This window comes from Ambystoma mexicanum, chromosome 2p (genome assembly GCF_040938575.1).
Source record: "Ambystoma mexicanum isolate Mex_15411 chromosome 2p, UKY_AmexF1_1, whole genome shotgun sequence".
In the NCBI taxonomy this organism is placed as follows: domain Eukaryota; kingdom Metazoa; phylum Chordata; class Amphibia; order Caudata; family Ambystomatidae; genus Ambystoma; species Ambystoma mexicanum.
The window spans coordinates 236,906,791-236,933,047 of record NC_090923.1 but is presented as its reverse complement, the minus strand read 5'-3'; positions in this window follow the sequence as shown (position 1 = coordinate 236,933,047).

Below are 26,257 nucleotides of genomic sequence, written 5' to 3'. Positions count from 1 at the left end.
GAAAGGACTCATGATTTTAACGAAGGCCTGGAGTTACTTTGTGCTGTCGGTTTAAAGGTGTCTTATAACTATCAATCGATAATCAATAATCGATTGCCGAAACCATCCTCACGCTACCAAGTGTTCTGGAGGAGAGGAATTCGCTGACGGGCCCATTGGTCAGCACTCACCCTCTAGAACTTGTAAGACAAGATAGCTGCACCATGTGAGGACAGGGGGTGCAGGATTCACTTACTCCAATACGAATCAATAACGAGGACTCAATAGGTTGCCAAAGGGAAGTCCGTTTAATGACAAGTACATCAAACAGGGAAACAAACAGGAATCAGCTGTAGTGCGATCACCTGTCTCGCTCCGACTTCCTCAAACTTCAGTCGGACAGCACATCTTATAGGCAGAAATCGTCATTACTGACGTCTAACTTTACAAAAATCACAATGCAATATAATTGGTTAGGAAAGGTAACTTAAGTATTGGTGTTATATCTGTATATGCTAGTAGGGCATGCAGATTAGATAACTCTTATCGGGTCGGCGTTTACGCCCATTCCTCTACATCAGATATGATAGACGTCACTACAACTACGACGTCCTATTGGTTACAATATCTATAGGACTTCAGATAACTTGGTCCATTGTGATTGGGCAGGTTACACCCCTAGACATAAATGTCCACTTTTAATTAGCAGCATGCAGAATGGACACCCCTGTGCCTGGTGTCCCAAGTTTCACCCTGCCTCCCTTCCATCAATCAGTGTTTTAGGGCAACGTGTCAATTAGTTGGCTAAGGATGGCCTCGAAACTGTAGTCTCTTATCGGGAAAAGTTATGGCATCCTCAGGTCCTTCTTCGCGCCTGGCTGGTCACGTGTTAGTTCACCATGAATCTGCTTCAGTTTCCAGCTTTTAGTGCATTTAATTCTGTGTCGACCTAGCCACCTGCATGGGCCCCCCTCATCTTGACCTTCATGAGGCAGGCTGGTATGCTCTGAAGTTGGAGTCTTGTGAGCTGACGCTCTCCTCCCCTTCTCTGGTTGACCTCGATTATCTAGGCATGAGCCGCTCTTTGTTGAGTTTCGATTCCGATCCTTTTCTTGCCTTTGGCTGAGTTTCGAAACTTTGCCTGTCAGGCCTCTGGCCGCCTGGGTACCTTTCTGCTTTTACAAAATGGAGTCGCACTTGTATAATGTGCCTTATTGAGGTAGATATATGGTTGGCGCTTGCCACTCTATCTTCTACTAAGCATTGCAAGCAATATCGATTTCTTAGCATCTTGCGTTTTAAGCCTATTTACCCACGTTTAACAGGACGGTTGCTTCCATCTTGTCTCGTAACACTGTTTCCTCACATTGTAACATTGTCTCCTCTCTGTGCCTATTCCATTCAACTTCATAGTTACTTGCACTGGCGTGTTATCTCTGATAGCTGCTCTTGTTCATTCTCGGATCTGTTCAGGCCCTTGTGTCATTTCCACTGGCCTTCAATTAAGGCTTTTGGGGTCTCTTTGTGGACCGTGTGTAGGTACTCCTCATTTCGTATCAGTGGCTGGTATGGCTGTCTGATAGGGTACCGTGCTGCCCAGGGTTGTCTGGTTATGGGTGCTTCAAACGGTATGGATCTTCTGATGTATACTGGGCAGAGTCCCAGTGCAGCTCTTTGCAGGTTAATTTTTTCTTCATACGTCACATACCTTGGCGAGTACGCTCCCGGTACCTCGAAATGAGGGGAATGAGTGCAGGCCATGTCTGCGACCTCCTCTACACTATGGATGAGGGTATCGATTCCGTGAGGGATATCCAAGCCGATGCCACATTAGAAGAGTCTACCAAATGGGCTGAGGCCTTGGGGAAACTTGACGATGATGGGTGTTGGGTTGACAGAGTTGAAGGGAAATGGCTACTTCCTGACGCGTATATTATGATGATGGTTGTTATGGCCCATGGTTCCACACATATATGTGCACGCAAAATCACACAAATGTTGGAAAAAGTATGGGTGAACTACAAAATCTCTAAGGTAGCTGAACGTTTTGTTCAAAACTGCATGATCTGTTTACAAAATAATGTGGGAAAGGGAACGCCAAATCCTAGGGGAAGTTTTGGTCCACCTTCAGTCCCCTTCGAGTTTATACACTTTGATTTCATTGAGATGGAACGGAGTAATAATCTGTAGTACGTGTTACTCATTATTTGTGCTTTTAGCAAATGGGTTGATCCTTTTCCTGTTAAAGACACTACAGCCATGACTACTGCAAAGCCTATGTTAAAAGATTATTTCCCAAGGTTCGGGCTACCAGGAGTCACCTGGTCGGACAATGGTCCACATTTTATCGCTGCTGTAATTCTGCAGATATGCGCGGGATTACAGATCGATAAACGGTTCCATTCGGCCAGACACGCTCAGAGTGACGGACTAGTAGAAAGACACAACGGAATCATCAAAAACAAGCTCGCTAAAACGTGTGCCGGCACCAAACTAAAATGGCCGGACGCCTTACCAATCGTGTTGTTGTCAATGCGTACAACCCCTCAAACTAAGACTGGGCTCTCTCCCTTTGAGGTGGTTATGGGGAGGCCTGCTAATATCTGGAACCTTCCGAAATGTCGTTCTCTGCAAATGTAGAAAATTAACTTCTTTCAGATCACTGTAGCCAGTTGATAAAAAACTTGTATCTGATTTATCACCAGGTGCGAGAGGCTTTACCTGTACGATACGATGGCCCTGGTCACAGCATATGGCCAGGTGACTGGGTCCTGACAAAGTATTCGAGCGATCCTCTTGCCTTGCACCTCGGTGGCGGCACCCCTTCCAAGTCCTGCTGGTCATGCAGAGGGCGGTGCGGGTGGAAGGCCGGAACAATTGGATCCATGTGACGCAGATTCCACACCCAGTGCCACACGATACAGAAGAAACAGAACCCCTCATCAGTACTTCAACCAACGATCCCCAAGCAGTAAACAGCATCGAGAGTGTGTCAGAGACTCTCCCTGAGCCTGTGGGGCCTGAGGAAACAGACATTTTGCCTCCACACTCTCCAACAGTTTTGTTTCCGGAAGCTGTTGTTCCGGATCTTGCATCTTCTCTTGTTCTTGATACGTCGCTTCCAACGAGAAGTGACGTCACGTTGTTCTCAGATCACTCAGTACCAGGAAGCACGAGGTACGATCTGCGACCAAGGAAATAGACCAACTGCACGGTTCGGCTGTGCGATCAAGGAAAATCAGCAAGGGCTTGCCTTTTTGGCCTGATCTATTGTCTATACGGGAATTTTGTTGGCTAGGGTTTGTGGAAGGACTAAGAAGACGCTTGGCCTGGAGGTCGCCAGCTAAAAACATTGGCATGTTCGTTTGAAGATTACAATGCCTGCCACCGCTACCGCTCGTACAGGACTGATAAGTGAACGTGTGACCAGCTGCGAAGAAGGACAGTCTGTAACATGGGCCCCAAAAACGTACTGCTGTTTTTTGATAATGTTAATTGGTTTTATAATTGTCATTGTTTTAGGCTTCTGGTATCTAGAAGAAGTACATCCGCTTGAGAATTTGTTACCGACCGAAAATGTACCTACTGTTTCTACTCCTTTTGTGCATCTGCACACTCTATCTCCTAGGGACTCTCATCACAGACAGAGATACCATAACAACACATTATTACTCATCATGAATGCTACACATGCTATCCTTAATAAATCCAACAGTTGGGTCTGCTCACATTTACCGCAACATGGCGATAAGGGGATAGGTTGGTATATTCATCCTTTACCTTTGACAACTGCATGCTATGCTTCTCACTATTCTTTGGTCGTTGGAACGATAGCATCTCAGGGAACTTGGATGGGACTAATTTGAATCAATTTGAAAAACGTGTTTTGACTCCCTTGGGATGTTCGCTTTTCGCAAATAGGAGTAAGCTCAACGTTGCTTCTATTAGGCCTTCTGATAGACTGTCTCATCCTTTCCAATCTTTAATTTCCTTTAAAATGGCTCCTATAGGCAATAAGGATGAGATGCCTCCTTCTTACACCATTAACCATAGCCCCGATTCAGTTTCTTTTTGCATACAGAGGAATGGTACTCAGTCAATGGGTGATTTTAAAGGTTGCGCCAATGTTGCGAATTTGACTGGGGACGAGAGACTTTTGTATGTAGGCAAACCTGTCTACTTCGTTTACGGTAATGTAGCATTTCCATGGTTACCCAGGGATTGGCAGGGAACTTGTTATTTAGGGATCGTGTTACCCGGGGTATTCATAGCCAGTACTTTAGAGGTTTCAAAGGCTGGTCCACGGTGGACGAGAATGGTGACACTCCAGCACAAGTTCTGGGAGACGTAGTGAAATCCTTTGTGCCATTTTGGGGACAAATAATTAACTCTGAGTATATCAGGAGACTAGCGAGAGTACTGGAGAGAATCATCAACCAGACAACTGACATACTATATAATATGACTCTAGAACAGAAAGCAATAAGGTTAGTCGCACTTCAGAACCGGATGGCATTAGATGCCATCCTGGCTGAACATGGAGGGGTATGTAAATTAGTGGGGTCCGCTTGTTGCGTCTTCGTGCCAGATTCCTCCCCAACTATCTTCAAGGCAATACAGAATCTGCATGTCCTAAATCCAGAAGTGCATGTTCCCGGTGGAAACTGGGATCTTAGCACTTGGTTCTGGGACGTCTTGCGATTTTGGGGTTGGAAGGTACTTTCAGTCTTGCTGATCATTTTGGGAATTCTGTTGTTCCTTTTTTGCTGTATACAGTGTCTTCCTGGTATATGTTCGATGCTAGGGGGATGTTGCGCACAGGCGATGGGCATGTTAGGATGCAAGTATACGCCCCAGACAAGAACTCCAATTAATATGTTCTGAAAGAAATTCTGGTAACCGATTTAATGGCGATTGATATCTCTGATGCTGATTCAGGGTGTATGGACATTGAGACGTGGAATTATTCGTAAAGTGATTAGAAGTATTTTAGCGCTTGGCATAGGCCAAAAGGAGGGTTTGTCGAACGGGAAATCATATTATACTCTCTAGATCGTGTGTATATATATTGGCCTAGGCCAAGTCGCTCTGCGAGGAAATCCACGTTGCAAGGTCTTGAACTTAGATCTGTGTTAGCCGCCATTTTAGGTTCATCCGCCATTTTAGATTCTCTCTCTAAAGTCACCCTGTGTTCTAAGATGGTGGACAGTGTCGGTTTTGAATGTAACATGGCCGTCTTGACCTCCGTGTACAAGTTAATGTGTAAACTGCCTGCAGGCCAAATGTTAGGGTCATGTACTAAGACCTTGTCCTTCGCTGACCTGTGTATAGATGATCACCTGCGACATCAATACTAATTCATGAACATATATTGTGTACAACACTGTTTGAGCATCTTATGTGAACACTTGTTTCACTATATTGTATAAAGATATGTGCAAAGGCTCAATGTGAAATCCGAAGACACACTCCTTCTATTGTAACATGTTTGCGAATATGTTAAGGATAACCCCTAAATGTATAGCTGCATAAATTAGAAGCGAACTCGGCACAAACCCTAGATCCAAGATTCATTAACTCACAAGTGGGTTGGACATCATGTTTTGGAGTGTATAAAAGGTGTAAGAGGATTCAATTCAACACTACAGCTAAGTCAATGCCTAGTCTGGGATACTGAATGGAAACCCTTATTGATATATCTTTATGTCCAGTTCATGAGTTCTGGATGACTACCCCTATATAACACTCCTCTCTTAGAATCCCCCTGGCCCCACTGAGCCAAGAAGTAGTTCTGTTTTGCAAGTTTAAAAGGTTTATGTGAGAAATAAAACAAAATATAGATACCACGCTTTTATAATAAATTAATAATCGATATCGCCCTTATAAATATAATGTTAATCAACAATGGGTAATCTGACACTAGCACACTTCTTTATAATCAATGAGGAGTTGGTGTAGGATGGATAAGGCAGCGAAAATACTTTTATGGTTTCAAATGGATGCAATGTTGAATGAAAATGCAGTACAGAAACTAACTAATATGGTTTCACAAGATATTATATGTTCACTTTTCCCCTGGTGGCAATTCACTCCCCCCCCCTATACGCAATGCAAGGAGATGGAAGTAACACACACAGTTCTCAGGAATGCAATCAAATACAATACGAAATTCAATTCCCACCCCAGCAAGCTTAGAGAAAACAGGTATGAGTTTTAAAACACAGGCCCAAGTGCCTTTGAATGTGGTGGCAATGAAGTGAGAAATATGCTGAAAATGCTTTTAATTCCCTTTAGTAGGTTCAGAGTGAGTGAGAGATACTTGGGATGAGCTCAAGCTCACTTTAGAAATGATTAAGGGATGGTTATTAAGAGGCAAACAAATTTTTAGCAAAGGAAAGCAAAAAGCTGCTATCTTTTTACAGTAAAGAAATGAGGCCAAATCGCAAATCGCGGCAAAATTCATGAGTGCGTGAATCGTGATTACGGCAAAAGTATAAGGAGTAGCAGGTCTAGGTAAGTTGAAAAGCTGAGATTCTAAGCTTTCAGAGGAAAGTTAAACCAAGTTCCTAGGACAAACGGTTCCAGAGATATGAACGATTTTGTAAAGGTCGTTTTTCGGATTTAAAGTAACTCAAATTGACAGGTGACAGCTTTGAAAAGGACAGGTGACATGATTTCTAGGAGACAGTTCTAATCAGATTAAAATAGTTCGATTAAATTATTTTAACTAAGAGCTTATTTCTGTCACAATCTGATCTAAGTACTCACTCCTAGCTTTGAAAGGACTGGACCTCGCCACGGATTGGGTCATGATTGGCTGCGGTTCCCTCACCACGGACGGTCTCTGCGCGCAGCACCTGGGTCAGCTCCGCTCTGCTGGGTCTGTCAGGCGCCGGTTCTGCTCACAGCGTCTGGGTCAGCTCCCCGGATACAGCGGCCTGTGGTTCTCTGGATCTCTGGTTTGCTTTCTATGTGTCTCTGCTTTCTCTGGGTATAGCACTGCTTCTGGATCTTTCTGGTGCAGGGTTTCAGGCCAGAATCAACAGCTCAGCCCGGCTGTGTATAGCCTGCAAATGATTTTGAGGCCTGCTGAAGAGAACTCAGCTTGTGGGTTAGGCCTGTTCTTTACAAATTCTGAAGTAAAGTCTTGGTCTCTGAAGATTGATGGATTGAAGTCTGAAGTCTCCCGGCAGAGCGTCCCGCGGAAAGTGAAAAAGGGATCTCCACTTGTCCTGCACTGTCTGCTTTTATGTGTTTAGAAAGTGGGTGTGTGCGCAACATCACTAAGCCAGCCCCTCTCTCAATTTATCATTGGCCAAGCTTTCCTTTCTCCCTTGATTGGGGGAACTGAGTTGTGAGTCAGAGTGATGAGGTAGATTTTATGGCCAGAGGGCCCTCCCCTTGTCAGATTGCACACAAATCTATATTTGATCCAAATACATATTTTCCCAAATACACAGTTGTTTTTACATCACCTACACACATCATATATCACATGAGGTAGGCACTGTTCCGACTCTGGTGTTTCTAGGAGCTTGGGTAAAGAAATGGCAACTTATTTTCGATTTTAGTGGGTTATGCAACATTGGTTTTTAATTAAAAATTATACACATATACACGGCCTGTCCATACATACTCCAGTAAATTCCCATGTCTCTAGCTTCAACACAGAGTCTGTAGTATCAATAAATAGCGGGGTTTTGCCCCAGAACATCACACAAATTGGAGTTTGGGCTTGAATTGTGGGCAAAGTTTTCATTTTAAGGATCCCCACATTTCACATTTCTGTCATCTGGTTACCAAGAATTATCAGTGTTTCTGTAAAATGTATATTTGCTTTCAATTCAAAGTACTGCAGTGTTTGAGTCCGCCCCCAAAGTTTGGGGATGACAGTGATCACATGTCTCTCCTGGCTGGCAGATCTTTGTTGATAGGAAACAGTCAAAATCACCATATCCTATTCAAGGGAAAAGGTCTTTTGTGTGGGCTCCAGCAAGCTGAGGTCAACAGACCAGGTGGCCACTTTGCATTTGGTTAGCATGACCATGTGATATCCTGGGCTTTCTGAGGTGAGAAGGTTTCCCAGCCTTTTGGCCTGTTAATCAAATCAGATTGTCTCTGGGAACAGCAGGTGGTTAGATTTCTAATTAACCCGCAGTGTTTTGAAGTGCCAATTGTCACAGAAGGCTGATTAGCTTCTGAAGTAGCAGTTCTCCTGTGTGAGTTTAAACCGCTAGTGCCGCCTTGAGTCCAAAGTGGGTACTGCATGAATTTTTTTTTGGATCAGTCTTGAATTAATGCATTTCAAACAAGAGATTTTACATGGAAGTATATTATCCAGGTTCAGCACATGGCACTGGTGTGGTTCTGCAGTAAAATAATTTTGTACCCATTGAAGAAATGAATTCCCAATAGTTGTGGGTTGCTTTTGGCAATCAGCATTGCCCCTTTTGCAATGGTTTCAGGCTACTGTGTGTAGCCCAATCGTGGTTTTAGGCAGTGCCCTTCTGTGCCCACAACATCGGCAAAAATGGGTGGCAGCCTATTCTTCATGCATTTCCCTGTTCATTTTCTGGGAAGTTCTGGCCATCATGATGTTTTCAATGCCAGTAAGGCACAGTTTTTGTGGTCGGGCTCGGATGCATGGGTAAAAACATCCCACAAAGGTGCGACTATTCTGATGTACAGTCCCACTCACTTCCCACACCGAACGGGCTGGTATCCGCTGTGGTGAACTGAGGGCCTGATAGCTATCCGATACTTTGTTTCTTTGAAAAGTGTTCAGTTACTTTGAATATCTTTATAACCCGTGTTTGGTGTATTTCCTTTTGAAGGTACTCAGCCTCGATATCTTCTTTTGCTTTCACACAGAGGCGATATGCGTGGTCCCATGGGTCAGCACCATCTTGAATTCGTCTTTGTAGTAATGCAGTGTTCTCCATGGTTTTGCATTGTGCTCCAATTGCGATTACTGGTATATTTGCTGCATGATCATCTTTAGGTAAGTGTTTGGGGTCTTCACCTTATTACAGCTGTCGAATTTGTGAAGTTTGCTGGTGGCTGGGACGTAGGATTCCACCTGTACAATGTTTTAATGTACTTTCTGCATTAGGCTTCCAATATTGCCCTGAGGGACTGCTATATGGCTTCACAGTAAACAGTCACATGTCTCTATTGGAGGGCTTCTGACTGATGGTTCTTCGTCATTGTAGTCTGTGCTTTTCTTTTCACAAGGTGTCCCAGTTGGAGGGGGCCATTCCCTAGCAGATTGCTGCCATCACACCGCTGGAGAGGGAAATTGTGCAGAGGGATGCTCCTTTTATCCAAAGCCTTTTCAAAAGAAGCGTCTTTGATTTTAGAAGAGCTATTTAAAGCAGAAGAAATGCTTTGCCCACATAATAAGTGTCCACATTTTCCACAAAATGTTCATTAACTCTCACCTCCAACCATCTTCATGATGTACTACAGACTATGTCCCCTCCCACCTCTACAGGAACGTCTTGCATCAAAACGCTGCCCCCTGCTGGCCAAGGCTCTTTAGATTTCATTACTGCAGCCTCCATTCTGCCCCTGATGACCCCGTTTGCTAAAGTTTAACAAAGAAAAATGCAGACGCCCACCTGAAACGTTGTATGTCTCTTGAATGGCTTCCAAGTTCTAAAGAGTACCCCACTCTGCACCGAAGGTCTGTTCCTCTAACATGTGTGACTTGTACATTGCCCATGAGATCCAGCAAGTCAGTGGTTTCAGGGCCTGATTCAGAGGTCCATGTAAAAATAGAAAAACGCTGTTCCTAGCAGGAACAACACTTTTCTTAAAAGCACCATAGTGTGAATAGGAAAGAATGTGGTGTACTGACATGAAAGCCAAGTCATGTAAAATAAAATGCTTGTGAGGTGCCGTTAACATCGAGTGCACACATTGTCACCCTTGTACTTAAGGCATTTCGCAGTCTGCAGCACCACTTCTCTAATTTACTGAACGATTAAGTACACTTTTTTTTCGTAAATCTGAAATGTGGCAGCCTTTTAAGAAACGCTGCCCCCACAACGATAGATGTTGGCAGCTTTTGCTGCTGGAAAGCACATCTCCCCTCCAATTCTTCCACAAACCTCAAAATGGTGTTGCTGGAAACTGGAGAGGAGAATGTCGGCTTTCTACATTACTTTTATCGATATGTCAGCATGGAGCCCCTCAGTCGCCAGGCAAGCTGTGTGCTTCGGAGCCTGTGAATGCACAGCACATGAATAACCACCAAATACCAAAGAATCTTTGAGTAAAATAGGAACTTCCCGATCCAAAGCCTGACAAAGTGGTAATCTAATGAGACCCTTATGCCCTATAACATTGGTGATTTACCATATCACACATACACAGAGTGTATTTATCACCTTAGTGCTCACAGTCGTAACCAGAGAGGAATACTTATACACACCTCTCAACCTTTTGATGCCTGAGGGCGTGTGAAAATAGACAATTTTGTTTTTTGGTGGGTGAGAACCAATTGAAGTGTATGGAAGGTAAGGGGCTTTGCGGGTGAGTTGGCTGATCCCATGGCCGGTGGTATCCACCAAACATGCGAGTTGAGAGTTAGGACCTATCTCTCAATCAGTGAGACTGTGGAATGGGGACTGGTTTACTCATGGGACTGCGGGTTTTATTGGAGAGGTAGTTTGCAATTTTGTTTTATTCTATCTGACATATTGAAGAGTGAAGAAACGAGTTGAGTGCTTAAGAAGAAGCCAGAATGTCATGACACAGTCACAGCATCAGTGATTGCGATGATTAATTTAGCTTATAAACAATGCATGGAATGTAAGTGTGTCCCTTATTATTACCATGCCATGGTGTTCTAGTACAGTGGGTACAAGCACGTACTGAAGGAAAGGCGTAGTGGTTCTCTTCTGATACTAGTATATATGCATTCTCTATTTAAGAAATGTTGAAGGTGATTGATTCTGTCTTGACTCAGTGCTCTATTTTTAGATTATAGTTTTTTTCTAAATGAATATGCGATGGCAGAATAAGGTGAAATTGCATTGTCTATGAGTATGCGCAATGCAGCATGAAGCCATGAACAGCCGCTTCCTGATGCCAGAGTGTGGGCGGAAGATGATTGTGACATCAATACACAGTCTACCGGCCCACTCATAATAATACAAATGGCTTTGGTATGCAAGGGGGGGGGCCTGCGCCAAGAGCTGCCTACTCCGAACTGGATACAATGTTTGGAATAAGTGGGTTAACTTGGAGAATCGTGCTGAGAATGGAAAGGCGTGCCTCTAAGCTACATATAAATCCCTGCACACTCCGAGTGATTGATGATGTGTCCCTCTCCTCGGTGATTTGTCCCCTTTATCTCAGTGGCCGCACACCATCTCAGTGCCGGATTAAACCCTGTGGAGGCTACTAGGCAGTCGAAATGTCACCCCCCTCGCAAATGATCTCCTAATTTGCTTTTAATTTTCTGCCCCACTTTATTTTGATCCTTTGTTCCAGGGCCCCTAAAAGGACTGGGGGCCAAAGGCCAGTACCTACTTGGCCCAATGGATATTAGCACCCCAGCAGGGGGGAGTAGCCAATCAGATGGCTAGAAACATGGGCTTGAACCGCTGGTACAAGGCTTCGTTCCAATCCGCCTGCTGGCTGGTTCCTCCTGCCGCCATCTTTTCCCTACCATCCGTCCCAGCTTTTTTTTCTCCCCCAACCCTCTCCTTACCTTCTTTCACTCACGGTGGGTGCCGCCGCCGCATCCGCTCCTTCCCCTCGGCTCTCGCAGGCCGCCATGGAAAATGAAGAGGTACTCCATACAGAGCTCTGCTTTCCCTTTCCATGGTGGCCATCTCGGAAAAGGATTTTCTTTCCTACAGCGGGATGCCACACGCGGCACGTTGTAGGAAGGAAAATCCTTTTTATTTTAGCACCTCAGGTTACCGCCTTTGGCAATCCGGTGTGCTAATAGCCTTCATTCCCCGTTCCAATGGCTGGGATCGGGGATAACACCTCAGAGCCCTTACTTCGCTCAGGCTGATAATTTGGGCTGCCAGGTCGTTATCCCCGTTCCAGCACCTGGAACGGGGGATGAACACCATAGTCAGGCACTGACCGTCCTTTCTAAAGGGGAGGCATTAGGGGATGAGACAGGCAGTGATTTCCCCCATGTTTAGGGGCAGCATTAAATCGAGTTATTCTACAGGTAACCTCTTCTTTGGGGGAAGGGTCTCTTTGGGGGGGGGAGCAGAATGAATCAGTGTACACGTGATACAATGAAGTATGCTTTTACTTATGTGTAGTTCATGTAATCTCCACGCATGCTTTAGATTCTTCCAACATAAGGATCAGGACAGACTGAGCACAGTCTGCACTAACCCTGTTTCATTGCTCTGTTGTCTAACAAATGTCACCACTCTCTAGCTTTTTCCAATTTCCGCCCCCTATTTCGGATATTATGAAAGGTAACCTGCCACTTTCTGGCCTTTTACCAGCCTGTAAATGTAGCAGGCTGTGGCGAAGCTAGGACTTTCTTTGCAGTTTCAAACTATGTTTGGAAATGGTACCATTGAGCCCGTGTCCTGTCCCCATCTCCAAGCATTATTTTCCCTCTCCATAGTTAGAACATGGGTGTCAGCGAAACCAGAAAGGTAATGAATCTGAAATGGGTCAATTTCACTGGTCCATGTTGACAGGAGCATAGGTGCCATCTTCAAATTAATTTGTGGGGTCCATGCAGTGATGTGAATTCATCAAAATGTGAGGGGTAGCAGACGTGACATCACATGCCCTCTGAGTCTGATGACATATCAGTGATATCATGTGATCTTTGACTTAGATGACATCACAGGAAGTTGCATCACCACTCCAATCTAGCTATATCTATATATATAAAAGTAAACATTTGTGGATTTGTGGCAAAGCGCATGTTCCCTATACAGTTCCACACTGTCTCACTAATCTGCACCAAATTCTGTACTGTCACCTGTCAGGTCCCTTCGTACATTACTGGCTACATGACACCTGGACACCCCACCCCTTTCCCTGGATTTCAGCAAAAAAGCAAATGTAGGTGTGGGTTTGTGGCTTCGCATATGTTCCCTATACAATTACACACTGTTTCACCGATCTGCACCAAATGTTGCACAGTCACCTGTCAGGACCCTCTGGACATTTCTGGCTACATGACTTTCAGACACCCCACCCCTTTCTCTGGATTTCCGCAAAAGTCCCTGGGTTTGTGGGTTTGTGACTTTGTGTATGTTCCCTATACAATTCCTCACCGTTTCACCAATCTGCACCAAATGTTGCACAGTCACCTGTTAGAACCCTACAGACATTACTGGCTACATAACATTTGGACACCCTAGCCCTGTCCTCGGATTTCAGCAAAAGCCAACATTTGTTTGTGGTTCTGTGGTTTGGCGAAGCTTTGGTCCTTATACAATTCCACACTGTTGCACCAATCTTCACCAACTTTTCCAGAGTTACCTGTACATATAAGGGAATGAAAGCCAGGGCAGCGCTGGTTATCACATAGTATTTTAATAAAAGAAAGTTACCTTCTTGACACTTTGGATTTTTGTAATATCTGCATTCTGCATGAATACCATAGTATTAACAAGGCTGTTCAGTTGATGCTAGACTTCACCTGATATTGAAACTGTGCCCAGGAAACAGAAAAGATACTTCATCGTAGTCAACTGATGAATTAACTACTTAAGGAAGACTGAAATCATGTCTACATTTTTGATCCATCAAAAGGAATTTATTAAGGATTTTCTTTATGTCTTTTATTACATGATTTTAAATATGCAGAATAACCAAATATGTATAAATCATGCCTCATAGTTGTTCTCAAGTAACTTCTCAGTCTTTTTAGAATTTTTTTTAACTAATAGGCAACAGATTGTGCTTCATGGTTGTGACATGATTTGCCAAGCATTTAATATAAAATATTTCCCAAATACGGTTCTACAAACCCGCAAAAATGTCAGAACACGCCATCATTACTGTAAATGCACAATCTGTTATTCAGAAGAGGGTGAACATGTCTGAGGTCACAAGTCTTCATCAGGCTCTAGAATGCAGAATCTGTGAGCTTTGTTGTACAATGTCCTCTTCTACTGCCACTCTTCTTAAATGCCACGTAACAATCATGCTTTCAAATCGCAAATTCTGTATTGGTCACAAAATAAATCTCTCTCTCTCTCTATATCTCTCTCTCGGAAATTGGAGGATGTGCTATATATAATTCCTGGACAAGGCGAATAAGTGAGGCATGGGGAAGGTCAGTACACAGGCTGGGAGAGATGAAGTTGAGATCAGGGGTTGTGGCCTCAGGGCATTGATGGCCATCGCCTAAATGCGGTGATGGGCCTGACTTGAATGCTTTCTGAGATCAACTCTGGCTGAAGAAAGCAGTGAAACTGACTTTCTCATGTGAAATATGGTTGCAGTGAATCACTATTCTCTCAATATATCATGCGCTAGGAGACTTCCTGTATTAATGGAACGCTTACCACTCACCCTCAAGCCCTATGTACTCTCTTTACAAGGCAGTCTCTTGACAATATTGCAAGAGCCCAACATTGGTACTTGCCTGTACCCATTGGCTGGTGGTAATTGAGGCTTGGCGAGTAAGACATGGCGTGCTGCCTTTATGTATAGAATTCAGGTGGCAAGATACTTTTCATGACTGCCTACTAGATTTTTCCCCTGATATTACAACGAGGACTAAACACTAGAAGGCGCCCCCAGCACGGCAACCACTCCCCAACATTATGAAAACATTGCAATACAAATAGAGCTGGTTTTATTAACTAGCAATTCAAGTTCTTTAAGAGTAGTATTTTGAGTCAGCAAAATAGACAACTATACTGCAAAAGGTTTTTCACTGTCTCGTGCAATTGTTCATTGTCTAAAAGTCGCACTCTCCTGGATGTTGCATCTGCAAGAGCTTTTACTGCTGCTTCGTGATCTATTTTTTTAACATTATGCTCGCACCTGAAAGTGTAAGTGGAGTAAATAGCGTCTCTTCACCTATAAAACCACTCATTTTTTATTTGTCTAAATTGACTGAAATCCTTTCAACTATGAAGAAAGCAACCATAACCAAGATCCCTAATGTGACACTCATCTGGAAACAAACACTTTTCCTTTGTGTGGTGAATATATTGAAAAAATAACACATATTCACCCTCCACAATCAATAATTGTTGTCTTTGTATTTGCTGCAATATAGTAAACTCTGAGTGAGTCATTTTTAACATCACACATTGCAGATCGTGAGACTCACAACTGTGTCCGATAAGGCTTAGTAATAGTAAATTATTTGCACAGGGTCACACACTTTGGTTGCATGATGAAGCTGGGATTTGAGCCTATATTGCTTTTAAGGCACTTAATCACGTACCTTCCAATATCCTGTCAGTAGAAATGTGTGTTGCTTGGCTGTCAGTAATTGATTTATACTGATGACTTGAGCTGGTACAGATATTTATTAGTGTGTGGCTTCTAGGACCAACATATAATTCTGCCATATATAAAGTACATTAAAAATACAAAAGGTAAATATTCCATTCTACGACTTGTAGTTCTGATTTTTATATTTTAAATTCGGAACAAATCCCAGAATACAAAGAACAGGACTTTCTGCACATCTATATAACTTTTCGCTTCACATGAAGAATGAATAACAATGGTTAACCCCCACCCCCCATCCCCCCAAAAGGCTCGTATATTGGAAATGAAACACGTACTGGCAAAGTTATGAGGGGGTCACGCACACTTTAAATGCTTTTGGGTGAAGCAGGGGAGGGGTGCCACACAGATCGGACCCTGGCAGGATGGCTCAGTCTCCACAGAATGTGTAAAGCACCTGCAGACTGGAGAAAAAAGGATCGGTGTCCAGTCTGAACTTTCCAAGACCCAGTGACACCATGCAAGAATCCCTCCCTCACTCAGCGGGGAAAAGCCCCAAATATTTTATTGGAACCACTCACTGCCATATTAACATGGGAAGAACTCATGATACCCCAGTAACCAGCCTGTCAGTGGGATATTCCTACAACCCCCTAATTTACTTACATTTCCTCCCCTTCCTTTAACGAGTAGACCATATTTGAGAACATCCACAGCATTGTTGTCAATGGAACCTCTAGTGTATTCCTGTAAGCAGGAGCAAAGATACCTTTTTCATCTGATAGAGATAGTGACAAGATGAGGACACTAAAGACTGAACACATAAACAGAGCTAGACGGTAGCACTCAGACGACTCACCCATAGCATCGCGACCAGTACCACACACGAAGTTCCAGCTGACTAAGTCAGCACAGCGCACGGTATGTGCCAGGCCGGGGCTGCCAGCGCCGCACAGCCTCTCTCTCCCTCATGCTCCCTCCTCCCCTGACTGGCCAAACCCCCCCCCTTTCTTGCCTCAGGACCGGCTCTGTTGGTTGGGGTGCGCGATATGGGTGCCTTTAGCATTTAACTTGTAATTGAGAATGTTAGCATGCTGCCACGCTTATCTGGAATTGTGAAGATTACTAGGTGCAGCACGTGGTTGGAGTAGGGGATGCTGGCGTGTCCCGCACTTAGATGGAGTTCTGGGCGTTGACCTGGGACGCCTCCTGGAGGAAGTATGGGGGTTGGCGGGTGCCGCACTTGGAAATGTTAGCATGTTAAATATCATATAACTCACTAACAAAAAAAGAAAAAACTCAACATCTCTGCATACTTATCATAGTAAAAAAACTCACACAACCATCTCTCGCACAACAACCCGCATGCACTCCACAACACCGCAACAGCACATAAGCCGTACCAATAGCACACGAGGATTGACATCGATCCGATACTCGCACCAAAGCTCAACACCCGGTGTATACCAAGTTGAGGCTGCCAACAGAACACTATTCCTCTCACTATCCTACTCCCTTTTCACCTTACTAACCCACCCCACCTTCTCGTTTACAGATCCGCCAGAGCACCTTGGGACCAACTCCGTTGGTGACGGTGCGCGGGACAAATACCTTGAAAATTTAACATTTAACATCTGCTAGCGCAGGGAGAAACACAACCCTGTAAAACTCTCATTCACTAACAGTACCTCCAGCAGGAAAACTACATTTCAGGACTCCACCCAACTCTGTCCCATTCATTACCAAGGCATACATCCTAAAACACATCCATCCTAAAACACTTACGCAGATCACCAATGCATCGGGTACCAAAAACGAGACCCACAGGGAAAAGGTATGAAGGGAAACACCAGCAATCGATCCTGCACCCCGGCATTAACCATTTAACCATTTTACCTTGAAACAAAGCAGCAGAGCAGGGAGTTAGAAAAACAGGCTGTCAGTTCACTAAAACCTCAAAGCACGTGGTCTGTTTCCAAAATGGCTACCAGACCTTTAAAAATATGTCTTACCACATCTTGGCACTACAAAGCGTCATGGCCAATAATATTGTGGCAGAGGAACACCTGACCACCCCAGCCAATCAGAAAAGGTGGCATCTGGTCCAAGCCTTATACCAGTACAAGGCCCTACATTGGCCTTTGCTGGTTCCATAGAGGATCACGGAAAAGGGAAGCAGGGGTGATGGCTAGTTACAGTAAGTGTTTGGTACATAAGGTAGGAGAACACGCATATGGATTTCAGCATAATGGTAGAAGCATACTTTCACAGGCCTCACCTCATGGTGCCATTGAAGAAACATCCTGGAACAAATGGGCCTATGCTGGGCTCCTTATTACTTTTAAGAGCGGTGTTCGCTCTGTAAGATGGCCGCCGCCACTGGGACCAGAAGATCACAGTGCCCTGCTTGTAACATGAGCCCGCCTCCTCAAATTGTTGATTGGCTAAGGCTTGAATTTCTCCATGAGGCTCGGGAGCCGGCCGGCAATGCCGGCACCTCCAAGGGCCACCTATACGGGTATCAGCGTACCCTGTCTGGGCCCTCTTAAGAACTGGTGCCATTGAAGAAACATCTTTGCTGGGACAGATGGGCCCATGCTCGGCTCCGTATTACATTTAAGAGCTGCGTTCGCTCTGTAAGAGGGACATCGCCGCTGCAACCAGAAGATCACGGTACCCTGTTTGAACCATGAGCCTGCCTCCTCAAATTGCGGATTGGCTAGGGCTTGAATTTCCTCCAGAGGCCCGGCAGCAGACCCCCGCCAAGGGCACCTATAAGGGAATCAGCATACCCTGTCTGGGCCTAAGGGTATTGGCGTACCTTGTCTAGGCCATAAGGGTATCTGCATACCCTGTCTGGTCCTGTCTGGGCGACTTGTTGCATCACTTTTCTCTTCACAAGATCCCTGTTCCATCTGTGGTGCTGCACTGGATTCTTCCCACCATAAACTAAGGAGGGAAACCCCCTCCGTTTCCCGTGCCTGTAATTACCTTGCCTATTCTCTCCCTCCTTCCTTCGAACTTCTCTCTCGCCTTTTCACTTGACAAGCTCTCGCCTGTCATGCTTCAATCTGGCGCGTTAATTCCTCACTATTACACCCCGGACCTGAGCACCTGAGTGCGACTGGATCAGCCTGCTGTCTCCCTAGCAGTACGAATAATCTGGGGTCTTCTCTCATGTGATTCCTACCCCTCTTGATGACCTTGCTATCCCCTGGAGCAGCAGTTGCAGCCACTGGCTACTGTGAACATTGCATTCACTATAACAAAATGTAGCCCATGGCCTGCTCGCCTGTCCCTGCTTCTTCAGTTGGCTCCACTTGACCCAGTTTATGTGCCCGATCTGGATGGATTCCTTACTGTCTCCCCTCGTGCTTCTCTCTCACCTTGCCCGGCAGCACTGCCCCTCCCTGCGCTCCTATCTATCCTTATGTCTTTTACACACTGAACATGCCACTCAACAAGTGGCAGCAGTAACCAGTGGATTGACTTTCGCAGCTCGTGCTGTGCTTGCCTGTTACCCTTTGACTTTTTTCCCTGCAACCCTGGTAGCCCTTGCAGCACCTTCCTTGATGGGACCTAGCAGCATTGCTTCTTTCATAACTCTGGATTGCCACCCTCAGCTCTGCGCTGTTCTACCTATTGCACTTGTTTATTGATGTAAACCAACGCCATGCAGTGAGGCTTTCCCATTTTTTGCACACATCCTAATGTTGCATTTTAACTATGTTACCTGCATATAGATACAGCCCCCGTATCACATGGTGTGGCTTTCCCATTTTGTACACCTTTCCTAATGTTGTACTTGTCACTTGCATGTTTGATGTAGCCCACACATATCATGTGGCGAGGATTTACTATTTTGTTCACCCATCGTAATGTTGCATTTTACCTATGTCACCTGAATATTTGATGTAGCCCCCCATATCATGAGGCAAGGCTTTCCCATTTTGTGCTCTAATCCTAATGTTCATTGCACTTGCACGATCCGAATGACTCGTGGACTAGTAGGACCGTTTCCTCCGCAGGTGATGGGGACAGGTGCTGCCTCTGACAGTGGTGAGAAGACTCTCATGGTTCTGTCTGAGAGGAAGGATTTGATCCAGAGGATTGCTTTGGGTGAGAAGTGTGCTGCTGCAGCGAGGTGGTTACAAAGTATATTCTTATTGACTTAGTCGAACGCTGCAGAGAGGTCATGAAGGAGAAGGCGCGCTAGGTTGCCATTGTCTTTTAGCTCGTCCATTTGTATTTTGAGGTCGAGTAGTGCAGTTTTTTCCCGTTTCTAGGGCGGAATCCAGATTCACGGGTGCCGAGGAGATTATTAGTTTTTTAGACACTCCTGAATCTGGAGGTAGGCCGCTCTGTCCAGTATTTTTTAGAAGGAGGGGTACTGTCGTGATTGGTCTGTAGTTTGTCTGTATGTTGGGGTATAGGGTTGGTTTTCTTAATAATGGGAGGACCCAGTCATCTTGGAGATTGGTAGGGACTGAGGCACTTTCGAAGGATGCGTTAATTAGGCTAGTGATGAATCGGGTCAGTTCCAGTGCGCATTCTTTAATTAGAGAGGGTGGCCACGTGTCGCCCTGGCATCTTGACGGTTTAAGGCCAGAGATAATTCTTTCGGTTTCCATGTTGGAGATTGGAGAAAATTGAAGGGTCTGTCCAGTTTGTGGCAGAAGGGGCTAGGAACTGGTTGGGTTAGCTTAAGATTAATTCTTTTGTCTTCAATTTTGGCTTGCAGGAGGGTGATTTTGTCAGTTAGGGCTTTTTGGATGCTGGAGCACCAGCTCTCGTCTTTAGTGCACGTTTCTTGGGGTGTAACTGGGGTCTCAAGTTCTCTCAGGATGGAGAAGAGTTCTTTGGGTTTAGAGTTAGCATTTGAGATTCTCTCACTGTATGTGGTCCTTTTGGCATGCAGGATTGCCTGTTTGTAGTTATTCGAAGCTGTCGCAAAGTCACATTTATTCTGTGATGTTGGAATTTTCTTCCAATTTGATTCTGCTGTTCTTTTCAGATTGCGCAGGGCTTGCAGGTTAGGTGTGTACCATGCATTGCGGTTGGCACAGGGTTTGTCCTTGCGATGCGTCATTGGCGCCACCTTGTTGAGGGCTGTTAGCATGGTTTGGTTGTACAGGTTGATCAGTGCCAAAGTTTCATTGGAGTGCGAGTCGTGGAGGGCTGTGATGGAACTAAGCAGTCGGAGGATGTTGTTGGCTGTGATCTTTCGTCCATTTCTGGCGAGTGTGGCAGGTACCTGAGGAGGAGAAATTACGACACTTTCCTTCTTGTCTATGTTGAAGGTCATTAAATTATGATCTGACCAGGGACAATGGGAGTTAGAGGTGATAGTGATGTCACAATTAAGGTCGATGAGCTAGTCTAGGGTGCAGCCTTTGTTGTGTGTCGGGTTATGTATGCGTTGCGTGAATCCTAGTGAGGCAATGGTATTGGCTACATTCAGTGCATGGTGGTTTTTGTGGTCAGTAAATCCCAAGTTGAAATCCCCTAATATGATGTTGTAGGTGTTAGTCTTGGTATTGGTGGACATGAGCTGACTATGTCATCCTCGAAGGATGAAATTGGGCCACGGGGCCTGTAAATCAGGTGTATGTTCAGTGTCCTCGTGGGTGAGAGGGTCATTTTGATTGACAGAAGATCCCCCGATGGGAAAAAGGGGTTAGGGGATTCCCACATGTTGATACTCTTCTTAACTATAAAGGCTACTCCACCCCCTTTATTTGTGAGCCTGTCAGTCCTATGTATGGAGTAGGTGGCAGGGACAGCCAGCGAGAGGGCTGGGCCAGCAGCTGCATGGAGCCTTGTTTCTGTGATTGTTAGAAAGACAAGGTTTTTGTTTGTGATGAGGTCTGCACTGTCAAGTGCATGGGCTATTAATGATGCAGCATTGATGAGTGCATCCTGTATGGTGGTCTATTTCATTTGAGAGTTGGCAATAGGTGGTTGTGTGCTGTCCGTGTTTTGTATTAGAGGTACGGTAGGTGACTTGCTAGAATTCAAGTTGGTCTGTGGTCTGCCAGGTACATTTTGGTTGCTAGTTTATAGGTTGAGGTTTTGTGGCCTGTGGGGTGGTTATTGGCTATAGCGTGTGTAAAAAAGGAGAGTCTGGAGCTCAGGTGAAAGTTCCTCCATTGGATAGGTGGAATGATAGTTGTGGCTTGGTGGTTGGGGGACTTACTGTGTGTTCTTGGTTGTCTGTGATGTGGATAGGCTGGAATGGTTGGGGGCATTAGGTTAGACATGGGAAGGAGTTGCTTACTTCCATTGGTCCCAATCCAGTGTCCATTGGAATCAGGAGGATGAGGTTTTGGCTTGGCGTAGTGCGGGATGGCGTGATGGACAGTGAGTGGCGGTAAGAAGTGGGTTGGTGAGATGGATGAGGTGTCATGGAGCTTAGGCGTAATAGTGGGTACTAAGGTGGTTGCAATGGCAGTTATGATGAGCTCAGGTAGTGAGGTACCTTAGAGGGAGGAATCCAGTGGCTATTCTAACAATTTGCTGTGCAGGTTATTGCACAGTCTAGAGGTGGTGAATGCTGGTGCTAGTCATTTAGGTTGAAGTTACTGATGGCAACTTGCGATGTCATGTGCAATTTGGGACTCATCATCTCTAACAAGCTTGGGGGCTGCAGATCATAATTTGTATTTGATATGCAATTGGAGCAGAAACGTAGTATACAATGGTGAGGTGATCTGGTGCAGGGGTACACAATTGCTAGCTGCTGTGTGCAATGAGTCTGCCGAGGCAGGGGGCAAGGTAAACTGGCTCTGGAGGTTATGTAGCACAATGGGCAATTTAAAGTGTGGAAAATTGGTAACAGTTAAACACCTTCTCATCTTTTTCTTGGATGGTTCAGCGCTATTAACAGAACCTTGCTCAGTGATATAACCAGGGAATGACATCAATTAATTATTTTTCTAGACATGTACAAAGTGAGATATTATATGGCTCCCATTCTTTACTTGGCCGTTACATAGAAAATGTGTCAGGGATCCCCCAATATATACCATTTGGGTCATTTTTATCAAATTTCCAGAAGCACTTATACATCTGAAATATTTATTACTTTCCCAGGATGTACAGTCAATTAATATATCTGCCCCTTTAGTAAATAATAAGGGCCTGGAATGTAATCTATTCCCCTTCAAGTATACCTCCCCTTAGAATTATATTTCCCCTTGGCATTATACTTACAAAGGCATTTCTTTTGGATGTTTCACAGACATGTGGGTACACTCGCAAGGACTGGTTTAATACTTCCCTTCTTGTAACAGGTTGGCATCAGTCAGCAAGATGGGTCAGCTTTCCTCCACTGCCTGGATCCTCTCCTTCTACATTGAACCTGTCTGCTTCCTTTTACACTGATGAAGGCCATATAAGCTTCTCACAACGGTCTTGCAGCAATCCAAGATGTATCCAAAAGAAATCAAGCTATTCTATTTTCCCACCAGATGTTGTTATCAATTCCTCTCTTTGTCTCCTTCTTCCCGTCAGTCTGTCAGTCAGTCCATCAGTGAGTGAGTACCCTTGCATGGATGGTTTTGAACTTTTATAGATTAGAAACCTCTCCCTTTAGAGGTTTGTATAATTTCTCCATTTTGATTTCTCTGGCTATGTAATTGGACAATGATCACACAAAACCATCCCCATTGCACTCATTGGGTATATTAATGTAGAGAGCATTCTAATGGGGGACACTTTTAAACCCAGTTTCCCTCCCATTTGAGGTCATATTATCATCTTTGAGATTTCTCCATTAAACCATAGTTTTTTTCCTAAAACATTATGTTCCTCAAATGTGATTAAGTTATTAACTGATTTGCCAGATTGCTCTAACTCAGTTGAATCAAATAATGTGAGTCCCATCTTGGGCACAACATATGATGCATGTGTGAAAGATTTTTGCTTTTCATTTTCTGATACTTTCCTTCAATCTTAGAATATTGGCCTATCTGGCACATATCCTAGGATATATGAATCACTGACATAGAATGTTTCTGTGCAATAATATCTACATTTGAATAATTTGTATCAATAACCAAATCCAAAAAAATATTGTTTGACATTAAGCTAATAGAGTTTTTGACCCAGAACAATTTTTTGTAAAAGTATATTTCTATGACGTTACTATAAAGATATTCAAGAAAATGTGATCCCATAGGTAAAATTGAAATTATCGTCCTTCCAAAATGACGGGTTCACAAAGTATTAATGGTATTTCCAGTTCCTGGGCTGGCAACAGGCCAAATTGCATTGGCCATATTGAGGATTTGGGCTGGGCCATTTAGGACCTCTGAGAAGTCTGTACCATCACAAAAAGTCTTTGAAGTTAGTTGCTCATAATGATTTGTTGATGCAGCCCTGTACTCCAGCAACTTGCTGTCACAAATGTCAGACTTGATGTCTGAGTAAGCATGAATGCCATTATTTGGGGCAAGTTCACTGTGAGCCCACTTCTCAGAATATATTATTTTATTTTTAGGGAATTGTTTGAATAGATCCAGTTAGAAATGGAGGTTGTTAATGAGTAACATGTGTTTTCCCTGTAAGGCCTTGTTTGGGAACAAAAACAACATCTGACCGTTTGGTAAATCCAGGCAGTGTCATAAAGTTTATGGCCCAGTCTCAAACCTGGGTTTCATTTCTTTAATCAGGGGTATTAAAACATTTTTACATGAAGGTTCTGTGGATAAAATCTGTACTACTGTAGGTTTTAGTTGAATAATGATTATTCTCAGATCTTCAAAAAATAAAGTAGAAATAATACACGCCTCAATTCGATATTCACTTTTTTATTGATTTATTTATTTGATTTTGATGTATTTCTAGTGCATTTCCGGTAGATATAACTGCATCTAAGTGCAGATGTTTCTGAATTTTCATCCACACCAATATCACTCATACTAATACCCACAGATGGAATAAAAAGACAGAGCTACTAGATAAACAGATATGTCAGATATGCCTTTAACACCTTCCAAAACAAAACAAATGACGTGATACTTTGAATGTTAATGTTAATCAACTCTTATAAGGCTCAACTCGCCCAAAGGCCTCCGTGTGCAGCAAGTAAGAAGAAAGGAAAGGGAAGAGGAGCCACGGAAAAGCAAGGAGAGGACTCCGGAATCACTAAGAAGGTTTAATCATCAAAGTTAAAAAGAAATGTTTTGAGAGCTTTCTTAAAAGGAAGAAACTCTGAGCAAAGATGAAGCGAGAGCAGGAGAGAGTTCAAGAGTTGTGGAGCAATGAAATCAAAACTAGAGTCTTCAAAGCAAATAAGCCTGTAACCTGGCTGCTCAGGTTTGTTGAAATTACTGGACCAAAGTGAGCGGGAAGTACGAGAATGTTGGATCCTTTCCTTCAGGTAAGATGGTGCATTATCCGTAAGGCACTATGAGGTGAGAGAAAGCACCTTGTAAGTAATTCAGTGCTTAACAGGAAGCCAATTCAGAGAGTTACGTTCTTCAGAGGTATGATTCCTTCTCAACAGGACAAACACTGCTCAAATAGCATTATTTTGCACCATCTTTAAGCAGCCCAGGTTAGACTGTGCGGTGCCTGCCAGATGGCTGTTTCCGTAGTCAAGTTTAGAGTTGACCAAAGAAACAGCAAGGGCTGCAGTGTTGGAATCAGACAAAAATTGTTAGATTTGTCTAATGAGACGTGTCGTATAGGCACAAGAGGCCTTCAGTTGCCCAACATATTTTTTCATATTAAGGTTAGAATCGAGATATATCCCAAGGGTCTTGACCCAAGGACTGGTCTTAATAGAAACTCCAGAGATTTCAAAAGCAGAATATCTGGATTACAGCTTAGCAAGGTGCTGAGAGGTACAGATGAACATGGACTCAGTTTTATTACCATTGAGGGCAAGGGAGTTCTTAATCATCCCACCTTCAATAGTAGCATAGATGGAGGTGATTTTTATAAGATCTTGGTCATAGTTGCCAGTCAGTTTGATCAACACCTGAGTATCATTAGTGTAGTTAGTGTAATTTACGCCAATGCTATCGAGAAGATCCAAGAAAGGGCAAGTGTGGAATATCCAAAGACAGTGAGTTCTATCATGTAGGTCCATATGTCAAGAAATGTCTATCACCTCTATAGAAAAATCTAGATGCTGGAACCACTAATGAGTGCTTGACAAGAGATCGCAAGTGGAGTCCCCCAAGGGGCATGCATCTCTCTGACACTCTAACATATATAAAACCTTTATGCAAACAACTGGAAATAAAGGGCTTACATTTCTCTAACAATGCGGATGATTTCCAATTAATAATGGACCTTTGTGGAGATTGTACTACAGGCTCAGCAAATCCCAATTCTATCCATACATCCATCATGGAATGGATGGTTAACAACAGGATGTGCCTCAACTGTTCAAAAACTGAATCCATGATTTTTGGAACAAAACAAGCAAGGGACAAACTTAATCAGGCATACTCAAGTGTCAAAGTGGACGACTTTCTTATTTCAGTAGTCGAAAGAGTTAAGACACTTGGCACTGTGTTGGATGCATTCCTCAAATTGATGCACATGTTAATTATGTTGTTAAAAATTCTAACTATCATCTTAAAGTTCTGCGCCAAATCAGCCCACTAGTCTCACGTAAGAACAGACACATTTTAGTTTGAGCCCTTCTAATGCTGCGCCTGGACTATATCAATGCTCTGCTCAGTGGAGCCAGTAAGGAAATTTGCATAAACTCCAGATTATCCAGAACAATGCCGTCAGGATAATTTGCAATATCTCCAGAAAAGAATAAGTCACCAACTTTCCGAGAGACCTTCACTGGCTGCCTGTGCAAAAGAAGATTCAATTTCAAATTCTTTCATTGACCCACAAA